Raw genomic sequence first — 20175 nt, 5'->3', positions numbered from 1 at the left:
AAGAAGAATAAAAAAAAGAACTATCTCCAGCACTGCCAGTTGCAGCCAAATATGAGCAAAAGCAGCCTTTGAGGATTTTCCATTTGTTCTGCTTCCATCCTGAATCAGGACCATTCCTTTCACAAGCAGGTAGAACATCTGCCCGTGGGGTTCCACTGCCCTGTCCCTAAGCCACTGCTTCCCTGAGGCACAGCCTGGGGCAGCCTCCAGGCTGCTCCCAGTCCTGCTGTGGTCTGAGGCACCACAGGGCAGAGAACAACCACCAGCACACCAGAGGCAGACCAAGAAATGAGAACAAAACACAACACAATGGACAAACCCCCAAATTCCTCATCTGATCTGTCTGGTGCCCTCTTAGGCAAACAAGGAATCACAGAACCACAGACCAAAGCTGTGGTCAGACTTTTCAGCAACACCCCAGGATGAGAATGAAAACACGACCAATCTTTCCAGTCTGTGGCTAAACCACAGTGGGGGATCTGGGGTGCATCACAGGCTATTTTGGAGAGTCCAGGGGTACCCCAGTGCTCTGCAGTGAACACAGGTCCTTGCCTGGGCTCCAGTTTCTCCTTGTGAGCTGGGTAAGAGCAGCAGGGTGTTGAAACACCCTCCTGACCTGAGCCACACTGCCAGGCGGCTCCCATGAGCCACAACCCCTGACACAAACTGTGAAAATTCTGATGCATAAAGATGAGATGGTTAAATTAAAGGATATTAATAACTCAGCATCTCTCAGAAGAACCCTCAACTTGGATCTCTCAGAATATTTTGAAAAAGATTCAATTTTTTTTTTTTTTCATAATAGAGGTTAGACAGAAGTGGGCAAAGTGCTATACCCATGTGAGCTGCAGATCAAGCAAAAGGGAGAGAGGAGAGGCAAAAAAAGCTGCAGTGAGCCCCAGCCTGTTGCCCAGCCATGCTACCAGGAGAAAAGGCATCCAACAGGCTGCTCCCTCACATCCAAGATGATGGAGGCAGTCTGCCAGCTCACAGGCTTACCGCTACTCTCAGCATATTTATATTAGGGTTGTTTTTTTCCCTCTTAAACGTCCAGCTCTTAGCATACAGAAATAGTAATAACCACATATTTTTCCCCAGTCATGGAGAAGAAATGCAAACCACTAGTTTACAAGTTGAAGAGAAGAACAGGCTCAGCAGCAGCAGTAATAACCCTGAGCTGGTGGACAAACAATGTGAAGCCAAGCTCATGATTATAAATGGCAGAAGGTACAGGACAGGCAGATGCAGGGGCTGTGGACACCCCAACCCCACGGATCCCAGAGACCAAAGGGGCCTCTGGCTGATGGGGAGGGACAGGGGAGGCAGTGGAGGAGCAGGCACAGCTGGGCCCTGGGGAACTCTCCCTCTGGGCTCCCCATCCAAGAGCCAATGTGGGTCTGTGTGACAAAGCCCTGCCCTACCTTGAAGGTTATCTTGTCAGATTTTAATTATGGCATTGGGTGGCTTTTCAGCCTAACAAGATGCAGAGCTGTATCACAGGAGGTCCCTTCTGCTTTGTTCTTAACTGAAGATGGAAATGCCAAGCCTGGGGTTCTGGATCCAAACACAGCTGTCCACTGAGAAACCCATCTCTGTTCAGCATACAGATCTTCACTGTTTTCTTAAGTTTTAATAACTCTGGGTTCTCCATAGGCAATATTTATCATCTTCCTGCCCCACTCTTTCCCCCATCCCATTCCAGGCTCCAAGCCATCACTCCAGACTAGCTAAGCTAAGTGAGTTCCCAGCGACCTGCCCCAGGGCTGTACACGCTGTTTTAAGGGCCTTCACTTGTATTTGCAGCATGACAAGCAGAAACCACGGGAGCCAGTAAACATCCTGCAATCCAAGCATCTCGCAGGCCATACATCCTAAAGGAAAAAAACCTGGCTGATGGGCAAAGCACTCAGAAGCAGGATGAGCGAGGCTGAAAATTGTCATTATTCCAGAAGTTAAGGCTCACACGGCTCCCCTGAGGCTGGCAATACTGACCCGCTTGTGAAAGCAAACACTGCCAGCCTGATCCGTGCCCGTGCTGGCTGAGCCCGAGCCAGGCTGCCAACAGCAAATGCGCAAGGCTGGGTCATTCTGCTAAACTGAGTCTGGCTGGCAGAAAACACACAACGGGAGAAGATTAAAATACGAAGCAAAACATAATCTTGTTAGCTGCAGACAGTTTTACTTTAACAATCTTTATCACAGGCTCAAGCCGGCACCCTTATAAACACAATGCAGTGATGCGAGACACATAAGTGCTCCCACAGCAGGCGAAATAATCGCCGAATGAAAGTAAGTCAGATAAGTTACAAGATAAGAGAGCTAAAACTGAAAGGATGACACTGCATCTGGTGCAAATAATTATTTTGGCATTATTCTGTCCAGCGCTAATCCTCAACTGCTCAAAAAGATTCAATCACTGTTTAGCACCGCCAAGGAATCATGACTAGAAAACAAAGAATAACTGGATTAAAATCTTTCCGCGGTCACAGGTCATGTCTGTGTCACATCTGCTTAAAATGTTCCTTCAAGGGGCAGGAAAAGAAAGGAAATTGGACTTGAAAAGATTGCACTGAAAAACATAACCCCCAGGTTGCAGTTCTGGGCTGGTTTATAGTTTGCCATTCTGGCATGAACAACAAGGGCTTAGAAAGATTATTACTTTAAAACTTCCTATTCTCAGGAAGGTAAAACCACCAAAATAAACATCTGAACGGCAACGTCCTCATTCACAGCCCCAGCCTCCATGCAGTCTGCATGAAGAAAATGTACAGAGAACCGAGGCTTCGAGGGGCTGCATTTACCACAGCAATACAATTAACACGGAGAGATGAAGATTTTTTCAACTCCTATTAGAGCCAGCTGAGCCTTCCTGATTATTTTTAAAACGAGACCTCCATTACAATAGCATCAGCATTTCACCCTGACGTCCTGCGGCTGCAAAATACAATTTAACAATTAACCTTTTACATCCATAAACACAGAGAACAGCAAAGGCTGGAAAAACAGCGCAGTCCCTCGCAGCTCACCAGCAGCAGCACACTGAGCAAAGTTAGCACTGCGTGCATCCATAGAATGCTCCTTATTCCTCCTCCTCGTCCTCCCTTCTACTTTCTATCCCTTCTAAAAACCCACGACAAATCTGAAGTCGCTGGCCAAAGGCAGTTCCTTACCTGTTCCCACTGGCGATGGGAGCGCAGGAGGGAAGGATGTCCGGAGCTGCCCAGCTGTCCTAGCTGTGCCCGGTGCCTGCGGGCTGCTGGCAGGAGCAGCCGGAGCACCGCAGAGCCATAAAGCATCCCTCGCTCCCGGCTCGGGGCTCTGTGGAAGCCTTTCCGAGCAGGCACACACCGACCGCGGCGCGTTCCCCAAGGAAAGCTGCCCTGGAAGAACGTGCCTTTCCTGCCCCGCGTCTGCAGCTTTCGCGTCAATTGCCTGGCTTTGAAACCCGGCTCCGGAGGGTCCCTCCCTCTCTGCTCCCAGCGCGAAGGGATCCAGCAGCTCCCCCCTCCAGCCTGCCTTCCACGGAGTGACCCTCGGAGGCGGCGAGAGGATGTCCAATTTGCTCGCCGAGCGCAGGGCATTAACGAGGAGCGATGCAGCCCGCGGAGAATAATTGCCGGCGCGGGAGCGGCGCGGGGCTCTGCTGTTGCATTGCTCTCCTCTGCTGCATGTTAATGAGCAATGATGTCAGCAAGCCAAAGTCACCGCATCCCACCCGGGCCGGCGCCACGGCCCGGCCACCCGCCCTGTATTTACATGGAAATCAGCCCGCTCTCCGAAATCAATAAATCCCGTAGGCTGCTCGGGCAATGGGAAAGGGGAAAAAAAAAAAAAATCCTCCTCGCTCGCTTGCGTGTTTCAAAGAGTTGGCTGCGCACCAGCAGCCTAAATGGAATGGTGTGAAGACACTAATTATCCTTCCCTTCTTATTTGATGCTGATCGAACCTCAACTTGCTGTCAAACTTCAGGTACCGCTTCTTACGTACGCGGGCTATTAACGCAATGATCCGCTGGCTCAGAGCAACAGATCATTTTTCTCCTGGCTTTCAATGCCTTCTCAATTATCTTCTACACTAGTTTGATTCCCTACTGGCTTTCAGACGCAGCATGTCTGTGACCAGCAGGGTAAATATTCTGGGGAATACAAGTTATTAGCGGGGCATTTTGGTCACTGCATATTTTAATACATTTTCTCTCACATGGCCACGACAGATGAACGATTCACACCTTTTTATGTGTGTCTCAGGTGAGTACTGCGAGCCCCAGGAATACACCACCTCAATGGGGATGCTAAGCCTCTTCCCCCTGTGCTTACCCTTGGAAAAGAAACCGCAGAGAAGGAGCTACACTGCCAAATATCTTCTGCTGCTCTTTATGTTCGTTGTTTGGGAATTCGGTGGTCACAAATGAATCATTCGAGTCGTCTGGAGGACAACGTACTTCTCAGTTTTTAGCATTTGCAAAAAGTGCGTGAAATTAAACAAACTCCTTTCTGTGGACACAAAAAAAAAACCACAGAAAAGAAATAAAACTGTTCCCAACACATAGTGCTTCTTGTTGAGGAATTCACCTGGTCCAGGTAGCTGGGCTGGCAAACTGCAGATTGAGATGCAGACTGAAATGCACTTTAAACTCTGGGTGGGACCCCGAGACAAGAGGCCATGAACTACCAACCTTTGGGATAACAAAGGACATGAAGATGGGGGATGCTGCCAGGATAATGGACATTGAGAGACACTGCAGGAACTGGGAATTGCTGACCTTTTGGATAACAAAGGCATTGAAGACCAGTGATGCTAGTGAGGTGGATGGACAGGAAAAGGAGAGCAGGACCCAGAAGATGACTGGGGGGAAGGGCTAGACTTGCAGCTGGGTAGACTGGGAGAGGATAAAAGCCCAGGAGTTCCTTTCTTGGAGGGTTCTCAGAGGCACCAGCTTGGGCTACGTCTTTGTTGCTGATCCAGGAATAAATGGCTTTATGGAACAGGACATCTGAGACTGCTATGGGAAACTTGGGGCTGAACCGGTGAGGAAACCTGGTCTGGCTGTGAGTGGGGTGTGTGGGGATGCCAAGTGGGGCTCTAGGCTGAGCCTGCCACCATGAAGGGACTTCAGTTCCAGAAGTCAAAATCTCTGGCCTTGGGACTGTGACTGCCAGAGAGTTTCCTGAATGGTCTGGCTGAGAAGTTTCCTTAACATTCTGTTGCACGCTCCTGACTTTTGATGCCTAACTCCAGATTTCGGAGGCCTTGATTTTGGCAATATTAGCTATGTTTACAGAACACAGAAGGATGCAGAAACTACAGCTGTGAGTCTTTCTGCAGCCTCAAATGCCTTAAATTGTTATTATTAAGGCTCATAAATTAGGTTTAATTACATGGAATTACACTCAAAATCTCAAGGATGAGATCTGCAGCTGGGACAAACCAGCCCAGCTCTAAGAGCCTCCCCAACTTACTCGGCCAAGTGGGACAAACCAAGAATGTGCAGTGATCTGAACTCTTCCTTTTTTTCAGTCATATTAAGTCTGAGCAGCAAGTTCAAGAGTTGAGCACTGACTCTTAGTGCATCCAGCCATATCAGACCTTCCTTTCACACAGCAGGGGCTTCTGCTAGAGATGGCTGAAGTGCTGAGGATGGTCTCTTTCAACTCCTCCAATTACAAAGAGCAATAGAACGTGTAGGAAAAATCTTCCCTGATCCTTCAGCTTCCTAAACTGGCCCATTTTGCCCCTTCCAGCCTGAATCAGCCTTGCAGGCAGGCTGTCAATCTTGCCTCTCTGTGGTTCATGTGCCATGGCCCCAAGATGATTTACTTTTCCTCTTACACTCAGAACATGTTAATTACAACACAAAGGGAATGAGACAAAACTGAATTGGGCAGAAGCAAATAAAGAAGCCTGCTTATAAAATGATAATGTTGAGCAGAAATGACGTGTGTTCCTTGGAAACAAATCCCTAAAAGAACACAGCAGTGACTCGGGGCTACAAACGGCACAAGGAACACGTCCTACTCCACTGGGCACGTCCTGTAAGCACTCATTTTCACCCAACACAAATAAGAATGCCTACTTTATCAACATTAACTTCCAAGGAGGAAAGGCCCTTTACCTGCAAGTACTTTTCTCAATTTGTGCTCCAAGGGTCTCCATCAGCCAGCCTCACCCTTGGGAAAGGTTGGCAAGGCATGAGTGTCCAGCCCCACACTTCTTGTACAACACCCACCCTCTGTGCCATCATCTACAGCAGCTTCAATCACCCTGCAGCAGCCTGACATGATCCCACCCCAGGGCACGTGGCAGTGTCATCCCCACACAACCAACCACCATAAAGGTGAGTTCTGCTTGGCTTTCTTGGCCATCTGATCATCTGCACAAAGGGATCATTCCAGGAACTGCAAACTTTTCAGTCTAAGTTCATCCACAAAGATAAAATGGGTGTGAGAATGACAAACTAAAGTAAAAGATTAGTAAAAGACCAATGTCTGTAACACTTCAGCTGCAGGGCTAGATGTGAGCAGAAGAGCTTTGTGTCTCCAAACAGAGTCTCTGACTGTCATTGCTCCTGACAGACTTCTTGTTCCAATACTTGCAAATCTTAATATTCACAAAATCCAACGAACAGCCTCTTCTGAGACAAGAAATCAGATCAGAAGCTGTGTAACGTTTGGACACACAACTGTCTCAGGGAAATGGAAATGAGCCTTCCTGCTTTGAAAGCTGCCGGTTTGCTGGCAATTGCTCCATATTACTGTTACCCACTGTGAGGCTTGTGAAAAGGTCATGTGTTGGAATAACTCCAGAAGGCACACAAGATTTCTTGACGGATTCTGCACATTATGCAGGTGAAATGGGTGTTTCATTAGGTAGCAAGGAGAATGCTGAGCTGGTGGGGCACATTATGAAAGGTTAGGTGAAGGACTTGCACCATTACAGGGATGGATGCTGACAACTGCCGGCAATGAAGCAAACGACCACAAGTAAAAAGCAACTAAAATAAAGATCAAGAGCAGGAAGCCCCTGCTTCAGTGCAGAGGTGTGAGACAGACAGCTCTGCTTGTAAATGTAGCACCATCTTTCTTCCCTTTGTTGCTAGTTTTAATGACAAGGAGCCAAACCCAGTCAGCTCTAAACTTTCTGCCATTTGCACAAACTCAGACCTATGGCTAATTTAACAAATCATTGCAAGAGCCCATGTTTCATAAATGCTGTGTTTTATCATCTTGATGTATTGATTGTCTGTCAATCAATAGAGTTCCACGTGACAATGTTGACTCTCCTGATGACAAGGGCTGCACAGCAGAGCCACACACAGCAACAGCAGACTGGTGTCCTCAAGGTCACTGGGCTACTAACCTGATGAATGTCAGATCAAGTGGCCTTTCTGAATTATTTAGTGAGCATCTCTGCTGCAGCATACCAGGGCACTGCACAGCACTGCTACCTTGGGATGTCACAAGAGGCTTCAGACTGCCACCCCAAAATGCTGTCCACAGGGACACAGACTGTCCCTTGTACATCACACACCACCAGCCTGTCCTGGACTGGGGGTTGCAGGTCCCCACCACCACCACCACTGAGCCCATCCTGGCTCACAGCCACAGGCATAGCAATAGATTACTTTCCCATCGCTCTTTCTGACCACAGAAATGCAGAATTGGACACTGCAGTGGGTTTTTTCTGCACTGTTCCCACACTCACCCTGTAATTTGCAGAGCAAATCCCCACTGGCAGAGCCAGCGCTCCCAGCCCAGTGCCAGCAGAGGATGAGCCCAGTGTGGTCCCTGGGCACAAGGCAGTGATAAACAGCAGAACAGCAGGCTGGAGAGGGCACAGCTTTGCAAACACTGGATGGGAAAGGCAAGATGACTGCAAAAAGCTGTTAGTGACAGGGAAGGGAAATGACCCTATGTGGCAGGGTACAGCTCCACTGTGCTCAGCCAAATACCTGGCTGTTCAGTAGACATACAAGCATGTGCCCAAGGTATGGGGAAAGCTCCTTGGAGAATCTGAGTCATGAAATACAGATCAGGACTTCAAATGTGGATGAGTTTTGTTTTTTATTTACTCTTTTTGAGCAAGGCAGCAAATGCTTCCTCACAGCTCTCAGTGCTAGAAGCAGGGATGCCTTATCACAAAGAAAAATGAGATACACAGAGAGGCAGGGAGACCAACATCAGAGGCAGACCATTAATCCCCAAACTTGGCCTCCTCCACTTTTCCTCAGGGTTGCCATTTGTACCTTCACGTGGCTGCTGCCTGAGACCAACCACAACAGACCCAGTGCTCCAGCTGTCACCACTGCTGCCTTCCACTCATTTTTGGCAGAGCCATGGGTAAGGATTTGTGCTGTCAGTCTGCAAGGAGGAATTTAGTTTTTAAAACACCATTGAGCCCAGCAGTAGCTGACGCAGAAGGGGAGGTACAGCCCATACACACTGCAGCTGATTCTGGAGACAATTTTCTGTGTTTCCTGCCAACCCACCCAGCGAGACAGGCCTGACCCTGGCTGGCACCCTTTGGTGCACAGCCAGAGCTGGAGAGTGAGGTGTGGCCATGAGCTCGTGCTGTGCTGCCCATGTCCTCTGGCAGCATTGAACCACACAAATGCAGGGATGATCAGCACACTGTTGATAATTCCTGCATTTGAGCATTGCACTGAGCATCACTGCCTGGTACCCCAATCCCCTCCATGGCAAGGCACCCCAAAAGCACCCTCACCCACTGAGCATCCCTACCCCTGCACACCCTGGTGTGACACACAGAGCACACCAACAACAGGGTTTCATCAATCACTATCTCTTCCTTTCTCTCTCTTTTTTTTTTTAATCACCTTAATGTAAGAAGCTTTAGAGAGCTTAACACAATAAGGCTTTCATAGCCTCCAGCTTCAACTTGGCACTAATATGTTTTTTACTTTTATATGTTGAAATCAAATTTGTAACTGAATGTGAAGAATCCAGATGCTCCTGTGGTTTTCTCCCCTTTGCTAGCCTGATAGGCTTCTCATCTGAAGACTTTAATTGTGTCCTTTAATGATGTCTACAAAAGCCTCATTAAAGCAGTCTATCGTAATTTAAGCTAAATAAACTCAACACAGTTATTTTTGTAATTATATCTTTTTCTTGGGTCCTTTCCACAAACAATAAAGTGTTCACTGAAAATACATTACAAAGGAAATGCATAAATCTTCAGCTTATCTGGTGGTATGTTGTCCAAAGATCTAAACCTTTGATCAGCTACAAATTAATTTTCCATTTACACAAAACAGAAAATATATTTTCAGGATAACCAACTAATCCTGCAAGTCTGCATTGACATGTGCCTTGGCAGCAGCTCAGGACTCCCTCGCTGCTGCCCTTCTCACTGCCTGATGCTGTCAGGGTCGCTGTCACATCAGATGATTTTTATTTTATTTTTTGGCTTCAAACCTGTCTAACAGGGTGTTTCGGGTCAGTGGTTATGTACTGAGGATTTCTTGCCTTAAGTCACTGAGCTCTCCTCTGCACTAAGTCATGCACTGCTTGGCCCCACCACCAAAGCTGTGCATTTCCCAGGACCAGGGGAATTGACCATCTCCATTCTCAGAGGCCAGTCTTGAGCCAGCCCAGTCCTGGACAAGTGACACAAGCCTGGTATTTACCTCCTTAAACCAGGCTGTGCACATCTGCCCTGGCTGCCAGCAGGATTTCAGTGCTTCCCTCACTTTAGCTGGCACCACAGGAGCCCCTGCTGCCAGTCAGGTCCTGCAGGGCTGCACAAACCTCTGTCCCCTGACACCAGCAAAGGTCTGAGATGGCCACGCTTCTACTCCCAGGAGACACAGAGCCATGTAAGAGAAAAGACCTGTTTGCACCCAAACTGTGTTAAATGCACAGGGTGGTAGCAAATTCAGCACATTCTTGGATCTAGCCAATTCTCTCATATGATGTCAGGGAGGGAATCATGCACATTCGATCATGAACAAAGAGTCTTCAAGTCTTAAATTTCCTTAATTCTTAAATTTCTGCAATGTCTTCAAGTCTTAAATCTCCCAGTATATCTGCAAGCACAGGGAGATCAGACATGGTCAGGAATGCACCTGGCTCCTCACCTCCCAGCACAACAGTGGGAAAAAGGGTTTTTTCCCAAATGGGTTTTTATTTCACAGCTTAGAGGAAGTGGCCCTGGATGATATAAAACCAGCTAGTGCCAGCAGATGGACTGGCATGTGCTGTTTCAGTACACCCTAAACTCCAACCTTAATTTAGAAAGAAACCCCAAAACATAGAAAACAGTAAAATTCTGAAAAGTGGCATCTCTATTTAAGCTTGGATGGTTTCCTAGCACCAACCCACTTAGGATCATGGCCCAGTGCCCCTCCTGGAATGCACAGAGAGGGTTGTCCTGTCTTAGGCAATGGCAAGGTTCCCAGCCTGGCTGTCCCACTGGTTGAAGCTGGATGGAGCTCCAGTGTCCTCCAGACAGCCTGGCAACTGCACACACATGACAGGAGATGTTTGCTATTCTTCCCTTTGTTTTAATTGGTAATAACAACTTGTTATCATTGCTTGACATTTGTTCATACTTATGAATAAATTGCTTCCTTGAATGATATGCTGAGATTACAACAGGCTTTCTGTGTTTCTGTTGGTTTTAGTAGCTTGTAACAAACCATGAAATTCATTACTCTTGCCACAAGCACCCACGAGATGTGCCAATCAGGGTGTGATTTATACACAGCTCAACTCATGGAAATTAAAAGCTTTTAATGTTGCCTGCAAGAAGTCCAGGGTTTGAAATTTTATACAGCTGAATTACAGAAAAAGAGAATCCCAGATGCAAGCCACTGCATTGTTTTATCTGCCTCAGGGCTCAACATTAAAGTCAGAGTAAAAATAATTCACTAGATATTAATTAAGTGTGTAATTTGGACAGCCTTTTTAGTGATAAGCCTTCTGGCCTGCAAGTTACTTCATTCTCATCTGTTTTTAACTGCTTTGAAGCTATTAAATGGATGGTATTTAACAGCAAAACTTCTCCGCTACAATATAATTCGTCAAAGAATTCTCACTGAAAGGAATCACACGAGAACAGCCTGTGCCTCACCATCCTTAATGGGAATGGGCTGTCAGTCATACTCCAGTCCCATCTCTCCATGCCATGTCAAGCCTTGTACATCAAACCCAATACACAAATCGCCAGCTCCATCAAGATCATTAGAGCTGCTCATCCTGTCAGGGAAAGGTCATCCCGTCACTGCCTGCTCCAAACACAGCATCAATCACAGCCCTCATCAAAGGCGGCCTGGCAGCAGCTGGGAACCTGCATCCCTTCCTCCTGCAGCAGCTTGTCATCCCCTAAACCTGCTTCTCTTCTTGTAGAACATGGCCAGGCTTTTATCTTATCATCATCTGTAGGGAAATGCAACTATATAGTCTGCTCTGGGAAAGGGGGATCAGTGGGAATCAGCACCTCCAGGGAGGGATTAAGACCGGATCAGGAGAGGGCTGGCCAGAAATATGGCCACTGATTCCTACACTGGCTCCCTCCTCCACAGGGTCCCACAGTGTCCCCACTCCCCTGGATGGTTCCAATGTCACAGGAGCATCCCTTCTCACTGTGCCAGACCCAGACCCACACACCTGGAAACAGTCCTAGGGAAGGTTCAAAGCCATCCTGTAAGATACTGTTGTTTCCTGAGGCATGGCTTGCAGAGACACCACATTATCCTGCCAGGCTGCTGCTGGCCTCCCACCAGCCTGAGCCTCAGTTGTGGGGCTTACACAAGCGCACGAGGGCATCCTGCCCACAGCTCAAGCACCAGGAGGGGTGGAGAGACCCAGCTGCTGGCAATTAACAGGGGACACCAGCACTGTTGAATGCTATGGCTCCCACCAGCCACTGGTCATTAAATGTGGTGAAAATACAGGCCATTTCTTCCTCTTTTTTCTCCTACCAAACTGTGTCAAACACAGCATTATCTTCAAAGGGCAAAACAAGGATGTTTGCTAAACACTAGCAGATTAAATACATCAGCCTTTTAGAAGCAACTATTGCTGCTGGAGACTTTGTGAGTCCCACTGTTTTGTGGCTCAACCAGCTTCTTTGGAAGCTGAGCTTCTTTGGGCTGCTCTGCAAAGCCAGCACCTTGTGACAAGGTGTAACCCTTCCCTAGGGAAATAAAAAACAGGTTGGCATCCAAGGAGTGAGGCTTTCTTTCTGCTGAGTGTTTAACTTATAGTGTCTCCTTGCAACAAAACAACAGCAGTTTGGGGTCAGCTCAGCAGCTGACTGAAGGCAGGGTTAGCCAGGCTCCTGCAGCAGAGATCTGAGGCTATTTCTGGAACATCATGGATGGGTTAAAGCTGGGAACCTTCCAGTAGCATGCCCTGACTGGAGGGGATTGCTCTGACCAGGAATTAGCCTGGTTGCACTGATACAGGGCAAAAGAAAAAAAGAAGTGGGAAGAAAGTCCTCTTCCCTCCATCCCATACAAGCCAGCATGCTCCAGACCAGGGTGGCACACCTGGCTGTGACTTCCAGAAACGTGGAATTGCAGAGTAAGGGCAACACCTCCCTTTTCCATGGCCATAATTCAAGGCAAACAGCTGAACCCCCAAAATCCCTTCTCGGTACAAACTGCGATCATTCCCTTGTGTCAGCACGGAGAAGCGGAGTGGGAGCACCATCAGGCTCTCTGGGGCAATAAGCACTTCAAATGCACCTCAAAGAGATGAGCAACCATGGATGGCCAACCCGACAGATGGGGGAGGGAGAAGAGGAGCTCAGATAGCAGCAAGGTGATTGTAATTAGTGCAATAAGCAGCACTGGCTGCCCAGCAGCTGCCTTGCCCTCCCCGGGTGGCTGCTGCACGCACGGCACCAACCACGGCCAAGGATTTTGACACTTGCTGCGCTCTGAACGTCTCTGCTGTGAAAAAAGTTCTGACTTGGATAGTTTTCACTCCGCACAGGACACAGAGCACAGCACATATGTGCTTTTCCAGCCTCTCCACCTCCACCTGAGTGAGCAGCACTCAGGGACATAAAATTGGGTTTAGTTTTGATGTCAACTATGATTTTGCCTGTGACTTTGACCTAAACATTGTTTCCTCTGTGCTGAGGCAAACCTGCCATACTCAACTTTCTGAAGTGCCTGAACCCTCAGAGACAAGCTGTTCTACACAAAATGTCAAAACATGACAAATACAATTTTTGGTGGGCATATATAACCATCCTCGACTAATGGGCATTTGTCTAATGTCCTTCCCTGACACATCTTTAAGCTAAATTCCCTGATGCACAACAAACTTGGCAGTGAGTGCATAGCACAGAAAAAACAATGTTCTTCCACCAGTTTTAGGGGCTGGAGCAACATCCACAGTCAGCTCAAAGGTTGCAAATCTGCTGATGTGGCAAGCTACAGGACCTAAATTGCAAAAATATGCTGTGGCTTAGATTCAGACTAATTATGAGTAATTTCTGGTGCTCAAGCTCCAGGAGGGAATGCTCATCTCATTTCCTTTCTGCTATCCCTTGGTCTGATGGAGGTGGTCAGGGGAAGCAGTCGGTTCCTCGGGGTATCTGCATATTTTGGCAGTAGTTAAGGATTCAGTTCCCAATGATTTTTAGTGGGTGTTAAGACACTCAGAAACTATCTCCTGTGAAGATGTTTGGAAGTGCGAGTTCTAAGCTCTTCAAGCAAGGGACTGTTTCCTGCAGTGCTTAAGAAAATAAGAGCATGAAGACAACAAATAAAGACAAGCTTGGAGAGCAGAAAATGTTTATGTTGAGTAAATTTACCCCTTCATGAAAGGAAGAAGCCCAGGCTGGGCAGGAGAGTTCAGGAATAACTGCAACCAGGAGGTTTGCTGAATGTCCCCTGAATGTCCAGTTAGGCACTGAAAAGTCAGAGGCAAATTAATCAAAGCCATCTACATGGGGTGCCACAAGGCATTGCTTCATGCACAGTGAAAAACAGGACAAACCAGAGGCTGAGGCCCAGTGAGAGCTCTGGGTGCTGCACGCCTGGTACAAAGCACACCACTGTCCTGACTGCCATCAGGATTTCCTTTCTCATACAAAGGACAGGGGAAAGGTATGAGACAGCCAAGAGCTACAGTCAGACCTTTCACTTGCTGCTCTGCTGAATGGCTCTAGTGGAAATCAATGGGGGTTTCAAGTACATAAATGGATCACAGAGACATCCACATTGAATTCATTTGCTAATTAGTCAAGATTAACATTTATTTTATCCAACAGGCATTCAGGTAAAGGAGGTAATTTTCTCTCTGTATGCCCTTTTTATACTTGTTAAAAGGTAGGACAAAGCTGTTTCCTGATGACAGTAATCCTAAAAGGAACTTTCTCTCCACCAGGGGAGGTGCCTGTGGGCATAGCCTGATCTGGGCATGTCACTTGCTGTGGCTGGACAGGGCCAGCATCATGGACCTTTGGCCCCTAATCCCAAATCTGGCAGACCTGTGCAACCACTACAGCTTTTGACACGAGCCTGAGGCCAGTCTTGGGCTCACAGTACTGGTCCAGAACAAGGCATCCTAAAATCTAACACAAGACCCCGTGTCATCTCAAAGGAAAATTTAAATCATCAGGCTGCTAGTGCTTCAGACCTTCTGTTAACACTGTGGGAAATATAGTACACTTTGCTGTGATCCTGTATCTGAGGATGCATTGGCCAGCAAGCAATTGTATTTCAACCATTTAAACAGCTTCACTTAACAAATATTAAACTTAGAGCACCAGAGTAATTTGATACCTGCTATGCTGTTAATGAAGCAAGCATTAATACCATTTTATCATCAGTTCTAATCTTCCTGGCATCATTTCATGCCCACAGAAAACTCACTCCATAACTCTGTATCTACAGCTCATGCTGGATAAGGCCCCTGGCCACAGCTGGTTTCCAGCACTCTGAGAACTCAATCTCTGCTAATCCCAGCCCTTTACATCAACTCAGAGCAATCTAAAAAGGAGACACATGAAGTCACTTAGGCTTATCTCTCTAATTGCCTGCCTGTGAACCAGGGGTTTGGTGTCAGCCACTTGCACTCTCGTAAGACACGGCAGCCAGGAAAATCAGACCTAAAATATTCACCGCAAGCATTCTGAGAATGGTAAGTGAAACTACTGAAATCCTGCTTACTGCTGCAGCTCCAAATGCAATGCCAGCTACGAGGGGCACGTCTGGTAACAAAGCCAGCGTTCATGCTTTTCCTCTGCTGCAGCCCTTTCCAGGTCTGTGGCTGTTCAACACAGATTCCACTTCTCTCGGCAGCTTTCTTGAACTGCCCAGTGCCAACAGAGTGAAAATGTTAATGAATACTGTCCCATAAATACTTAATGCATATTTTCCTGCGAGTCCTGCTGTGATTAAATAGCCACCTCATTACTCAGTACCATCTTTCCTTCTTTTTTATCTTTGCATAAAATATCAAGAGTTGGAACTCTACCCATACAATTGAGATGCTGGAAACATCCCTGCATAAACCAACACCAACAGGGCAAAATCCAAACACAGATTTCCAAGGAACGCAAAGAGAAATCGAACCCTGTTAAGAGCAAATATTTCCTCTCAGCTACCTCCTCCCAGGATAAGCAGAGGGGACAAGCCTGTGACATATTTTCTTCTTGAGTCTAGCTTATTTGGTTTTACTGCCTTTTTCCATTGCATTTGGAGGTCCTTGTGACAATGGGGGTCCACTGCAGGTATCCTCCAGATACACAGATCCCTGGGTACCACTCTGGGGCTGACTCTGCTCTGACACCAACTCCTGAACAGCTGCAACAGGAACTCTGCTGTTCTCCCGCCTCTGCGGCTTGGAGGGTGTCCATGATTTGTCCAAGGTTATGCAAGCAATCCAGGACAGACATGGGAGGGAACATGGATCACCCAGAGGCACTGCTGAATCAGTGACTGTGCTGTCCAAAGCACAGCTGACCACAAGATCCACCACGCCTGCTAGCACAACATCATGACATTCATTTAGGAATCACGACATAGAAATATCAGGATATTGTTTTCTGGACCATTAGAATTCCTGTATTTGACTCCTTCCCACCAACCCTCAGCTATTTCAAAAACCAACCCAAAAGCTGCAATTCCCCTGGGATACCCAAGACCACAAGAGTAATGCTGAGAGCCCAGAGTCAGCTGGGGTTGGCAGCACTGGGGTTGGGGGTTTGTGTGTGCTGCCAAATGTGACACCTAGGATTTCCAGCACTGCCATCCAAGCAGGTCCCAGCTGGAGTGAGTGCTGGTGCTGGAGACATGTCTGTGCTGCTCTCTGTGGTTTTGCTTTGCAGGGCAATGCTCAGCCTTTCACATGGGAAACGTTTCCTCTGACAGAGGAAAATCGTACAGTCCAAATTCATGCCAGAAGGCTAAAAATGTAGAAGACTCAAATGTCTAAAGCTTGTGTACATCAGAAGTTTAGGTAATTCCTCCCAAATACATAATTTTTTGTCACAGATGCTTCAATGTAACTGAAGGGCAAGCATTTAGTTCCATTTTAGCTGGGAGAGTCCCAGCTCTTGTCCCTCTGATTTAAATATGGAAGCAGGCTCATTACACAATATGTGTTTCAGCGAGTTCTGCACCAGGGAGAGTGTGAAGCTAAGGCTAACGAAGGGAATATCATTAAAGTAATAAACAGTACTAAAGCAGGAGCAAATAGACTGGTCTGAAGCACAGGCTGCTGCCACATGTATCACAAGAAGTCTCCAAAGAGAAACATTTGAGTCTCTTTGAGATTCAGGAAAAAGCACAGCACAGGATGGTGTGTGGGGAATACTGGTGAGGAGCTGGTGCCAGCTGGAGAGGTTGATTTTGAAGTGCTGTGTGGAGACAGTGGGCGTTCAACACAGTGCCATGTGATAATGTATGGGAAATGTAAAGACCCCTGGCGATTAAAAGGTGTTCTATCCCCTTCAGAACTGGTCCTGAGACATAACCCCAGCCTCACTCTGGCTAATACACACAAAAAAGGCTTTCAAAGGATCACTTCAACTCATTTTGTTTGTCTGCATAACACAGATGCCAGGATTAAATGTACATCTATATCTCATTTCAAATGCATGCTGCCAGGAGAGTCAGCCCACAAGAAGTACCAACATCTCCTGGAGTCAGAACTCCACATGCCGGCACATTTCCACTGCCACCCTCTAAAAGGGGGAAAAAAAAAACAACAACTTTTCCCCCTTCTGTGGGTGAACAAATAGAGTAATTTAAGGTGTAAGCAGATGAAGTAGCTAATTAAGGAAATAACTGATAACTTAAATCAAGATCATTAGAGCAAGCAGCATGTTGCTGCCATTACTTAAATGGCAGCTGAGCTAAAACATGCTCATGCAACCTGAGACTTCAAAATCTACAGTCAGCCTGATCCGCACAGGGAGAGCTTCCCATGTCACACCACCACTGGGGCCAAAGCCACTGAGCAAAACACTCAAATCTCCTGGTAATTTCCTACAGTCTGAACATTTAATCATCCCCAGCCATCACCATAAAAATCCCAAGTGAATGATTCACATGTTGAGAGAAATGCACAATAAGCAGAAGCAGCAGGGTCTTCTGCCCTGGGAAGCAGCCTCTGCCTGTTTTTGGCAGCGGGGAGAACAAACCCTCTGCAGAAATAAAGTCAAATACGTTGGGCCATATGAATTTTGCTTCTGGCATCTTTTGCTGACTGTGCTCCTCAGCCAGCTGCTCCCAGGATGGACTCCGGGATTTTTCTACCCACCCCCAAGGGGTGTTTGCACACCAGTGCCACATCTCTCACTAATTATTCCACCGGTTGCACAGACAAAACATCTGCTCAAGGAGAGAAGGAATCCTAAAGTACACAAATAATTTGCACTGCCTAAACAAAGGCAAATAGAGGATGCTGTTAAACCTCCACCCCCCTGCCTAGCAAACAGACCCAGGAGCTCTACCCACAGGCTGCGGCTTCCTCTGCCTTCTCCAGCAGGAATGAATCCTTGTTTCCAACCAAAACCGCAGTTTGTTACTAACACAGCCTCCTTCTGTTTAATTCCTAATTTATCCTAAAGCAACTGAATTCAGCAAGTTGATTAAGTACTTAAACCACTTTGTTTCCTTCTAAAGAAGCTTTTGTTTTGCCTCAAAGAAAATTGAAGTTTTTCTCCTGAATTCATATTAACAAAGGCATAAGAAATCCAACATCCCAAAGTTAAAATACCCCTTTATCCTGCATTAAACAGAGTTGCCAAAGACCCCCAAATCCGCATTCTGTCATTCCACACATATCCTTGCAACAGCTGAGAAGACACACAGCACGTCTGGAAACTCAGAGCTGAAGATAAGCTGCAGCCTCCCGCGGGGTTTTACTCTTCATGGGTTTTAAAGAGAGTGAAAACGCAGGAGCAGCTTAGGGACTAGCGACAGAAGTCACATCTGCATCAAGGAAAAGTTCTACTGTGTCCGGATATTAAGCCAAATATTAGCAGAGCATATGGCACAACCCTGCTCCTGTGCCTGGTCCCCACCAACCCCTGGACTCTGCCTGCAAAGGGAACCGATGCTCGCAAAGGCAGGCAGGAATCAGAGCTGAAAGAGAAAACCATTTCCTAATGCAAACATTTGTAGAGCATTGAAGCCACTTATACTTTCAGATGCTGTAAATGGGGCGCGATTACTTACCCCGGCTAAACAGGCATTCACAGGCTGGAAAAGCCCCATGGAACGGGGGAGGGCAGAGGGCAGGAGCGGCCGGACAGACCCTGGAGCATCCTCGGCGATGGCAGCAGCCGGAGCTGGGGCTGCCCGTGCCCTGCCGGTGGCTGTGGTCATCCGGGGAGGGCAGATCCCCGGCGGCTGCCCCGGCTGCCGGAGCGACGCCCACCGCAGCTTTAGCTTATTGGTGAAAATTCTACACGCTGATCCAATCCTGTCCCTTCACCCAAACGTAGCTCTCTGCAGATCCAGTTTTGACTAGCGGTATGAAAGCAAAGTTACCTCGCCAATGTAAAAATCACACAAGGAGAAGCCAAAAAAAAACCAAAAAAAAATAAAACCCTGCTCAATTTTATTTCACCTCTTTCTCACAAAACAAGTTTCTTATTTACTTACTTGGAGCAACAGCCACGTGAAAGCATTGAAGAAAGCTGGCAACTCTCAGCCTGTATCACCAGATCAAAAATCAGTATGGTAAATATCAGGATGCCAATAAAAGGCTATTTGTAAGAAAGCCTGCCAGTGGTCCTGTCACATCTGGGGCAGGACTGTAACACATACGGAGAAGGTTTGCAGAAACCGTCAGCACATGGGTCCTGAAGTTATACTGGATTTCACAAAGGTAACTACTGAATCATGAAGTGCTGCTGGCAAACAGCCTGGCCAGCCAAAATATACGGTTTGCCCTTACTTTTTTCAGCCTGGTGCAGACATTGACTGTAGAGAAACTACTTTCTCTGCTATACACACACCTAGATGCTTGACCCTGATTGACACTCTGGCTGCACTGGTTCTGTGTTTCTGGTCTCAGAAAGCACAGGGCTACACAGTGGGCAGCTGCCTGCTGCAGGCAGCGACCTGGAAACCTGCATTCATTTGCAAACAACCGACAGGCAGGGATAAAAGCCTCTCATGCAACTGCACATTGCTGCACTCACTTACAGATGTGCAACCCTGGAGCAGCTCCAGGGCGTGGGCTGGCATCTGGGTGACCTCTGAAAGTGCTCACACAGCTCCTCCAAGCGAGGGGGGAGCCTATGGTCTGCACTCCAGGTGTCCCGGCAGACAGGCAGCAGAATCCAGATGTGGGCAAGCTGCCCCAGCCCTAGCACAGCCTGGGGATTCAATGAGGTCTATTCATGGAGGAGCGAGCAGGGCTTCCAGGAACACAGAGGAAGCATTTTGGAGTATTCCCATTGCAAGTCCAATAAGCCTCTTTGCATTCTAACCCCACCACCATTGCAAGCTTTAAATATAGAAGTAATCAAAATGTACATTAAAAGAAGAACTTAGAACTTGGCAGTGTTAATCTAAGAAACATTCCACTGGGGAGCGGGGCTCGGAGAGCACTGGCAGCCTCGGGGCGGGCTGAGCCTGGCTCTCCAGGAACAAAAGCAGCTTACAAACCAGGTTTGCCACGTGAGAGCCTAATTAGAGACCGAAGCCCACACAGCAAACAGACAGACTACAGAGGAAATTGG

The 20175-nt window shown here is 47.4% G+C and overlaps 1 protein-coding gene across 9 annotated transcripts in view; it reads right to left on the bottom strand.

The window, feature by feature from the left end:
• The window catches only part of PRICKLE2 (prickle planar cell polarity protein 2), a 103394-nt gene that overhangs the window by 38550 nt on the left and 44669 nt on the right, over positions 1-20175 (bottom strand). For 4 of the 9 annotated variants that reach the window (XM_085590331.1, XM_085590332.1, XM_085590334.1 and 1 more), the window contains one exon: positions 4317-20175. This exon is cut by the window's right edge. The exons of 2 other annotated variants lie outside the window; for them this stretch is intronic. The gene's annotated coding sequence lies outside the window, so the exon portion shown is untranslated. 3 more of the 9 variants (XM_085590335.1, XM_021537260.4, XM_021537259.4) reach the window with 3 other exon arrangements.

This window comes from Lonchura striata, chromosome 12, assembly GCF_050655825.1.
Source record: "Lonchura striata isolate lonStrDom1 chromosome 12, ASM5065582v1, whole genome shotgun sequence".
Classification (NCBI taxonomy): domain Eukaryota; kingdom Metazoa; phylum Chordata; class Aves; order Passeriformes; family Estrildidae; genus Lonchura; species Lonchura striata.
This window is presented reverse-complemented; position numbering and strand designations above follow the sequence as displayed.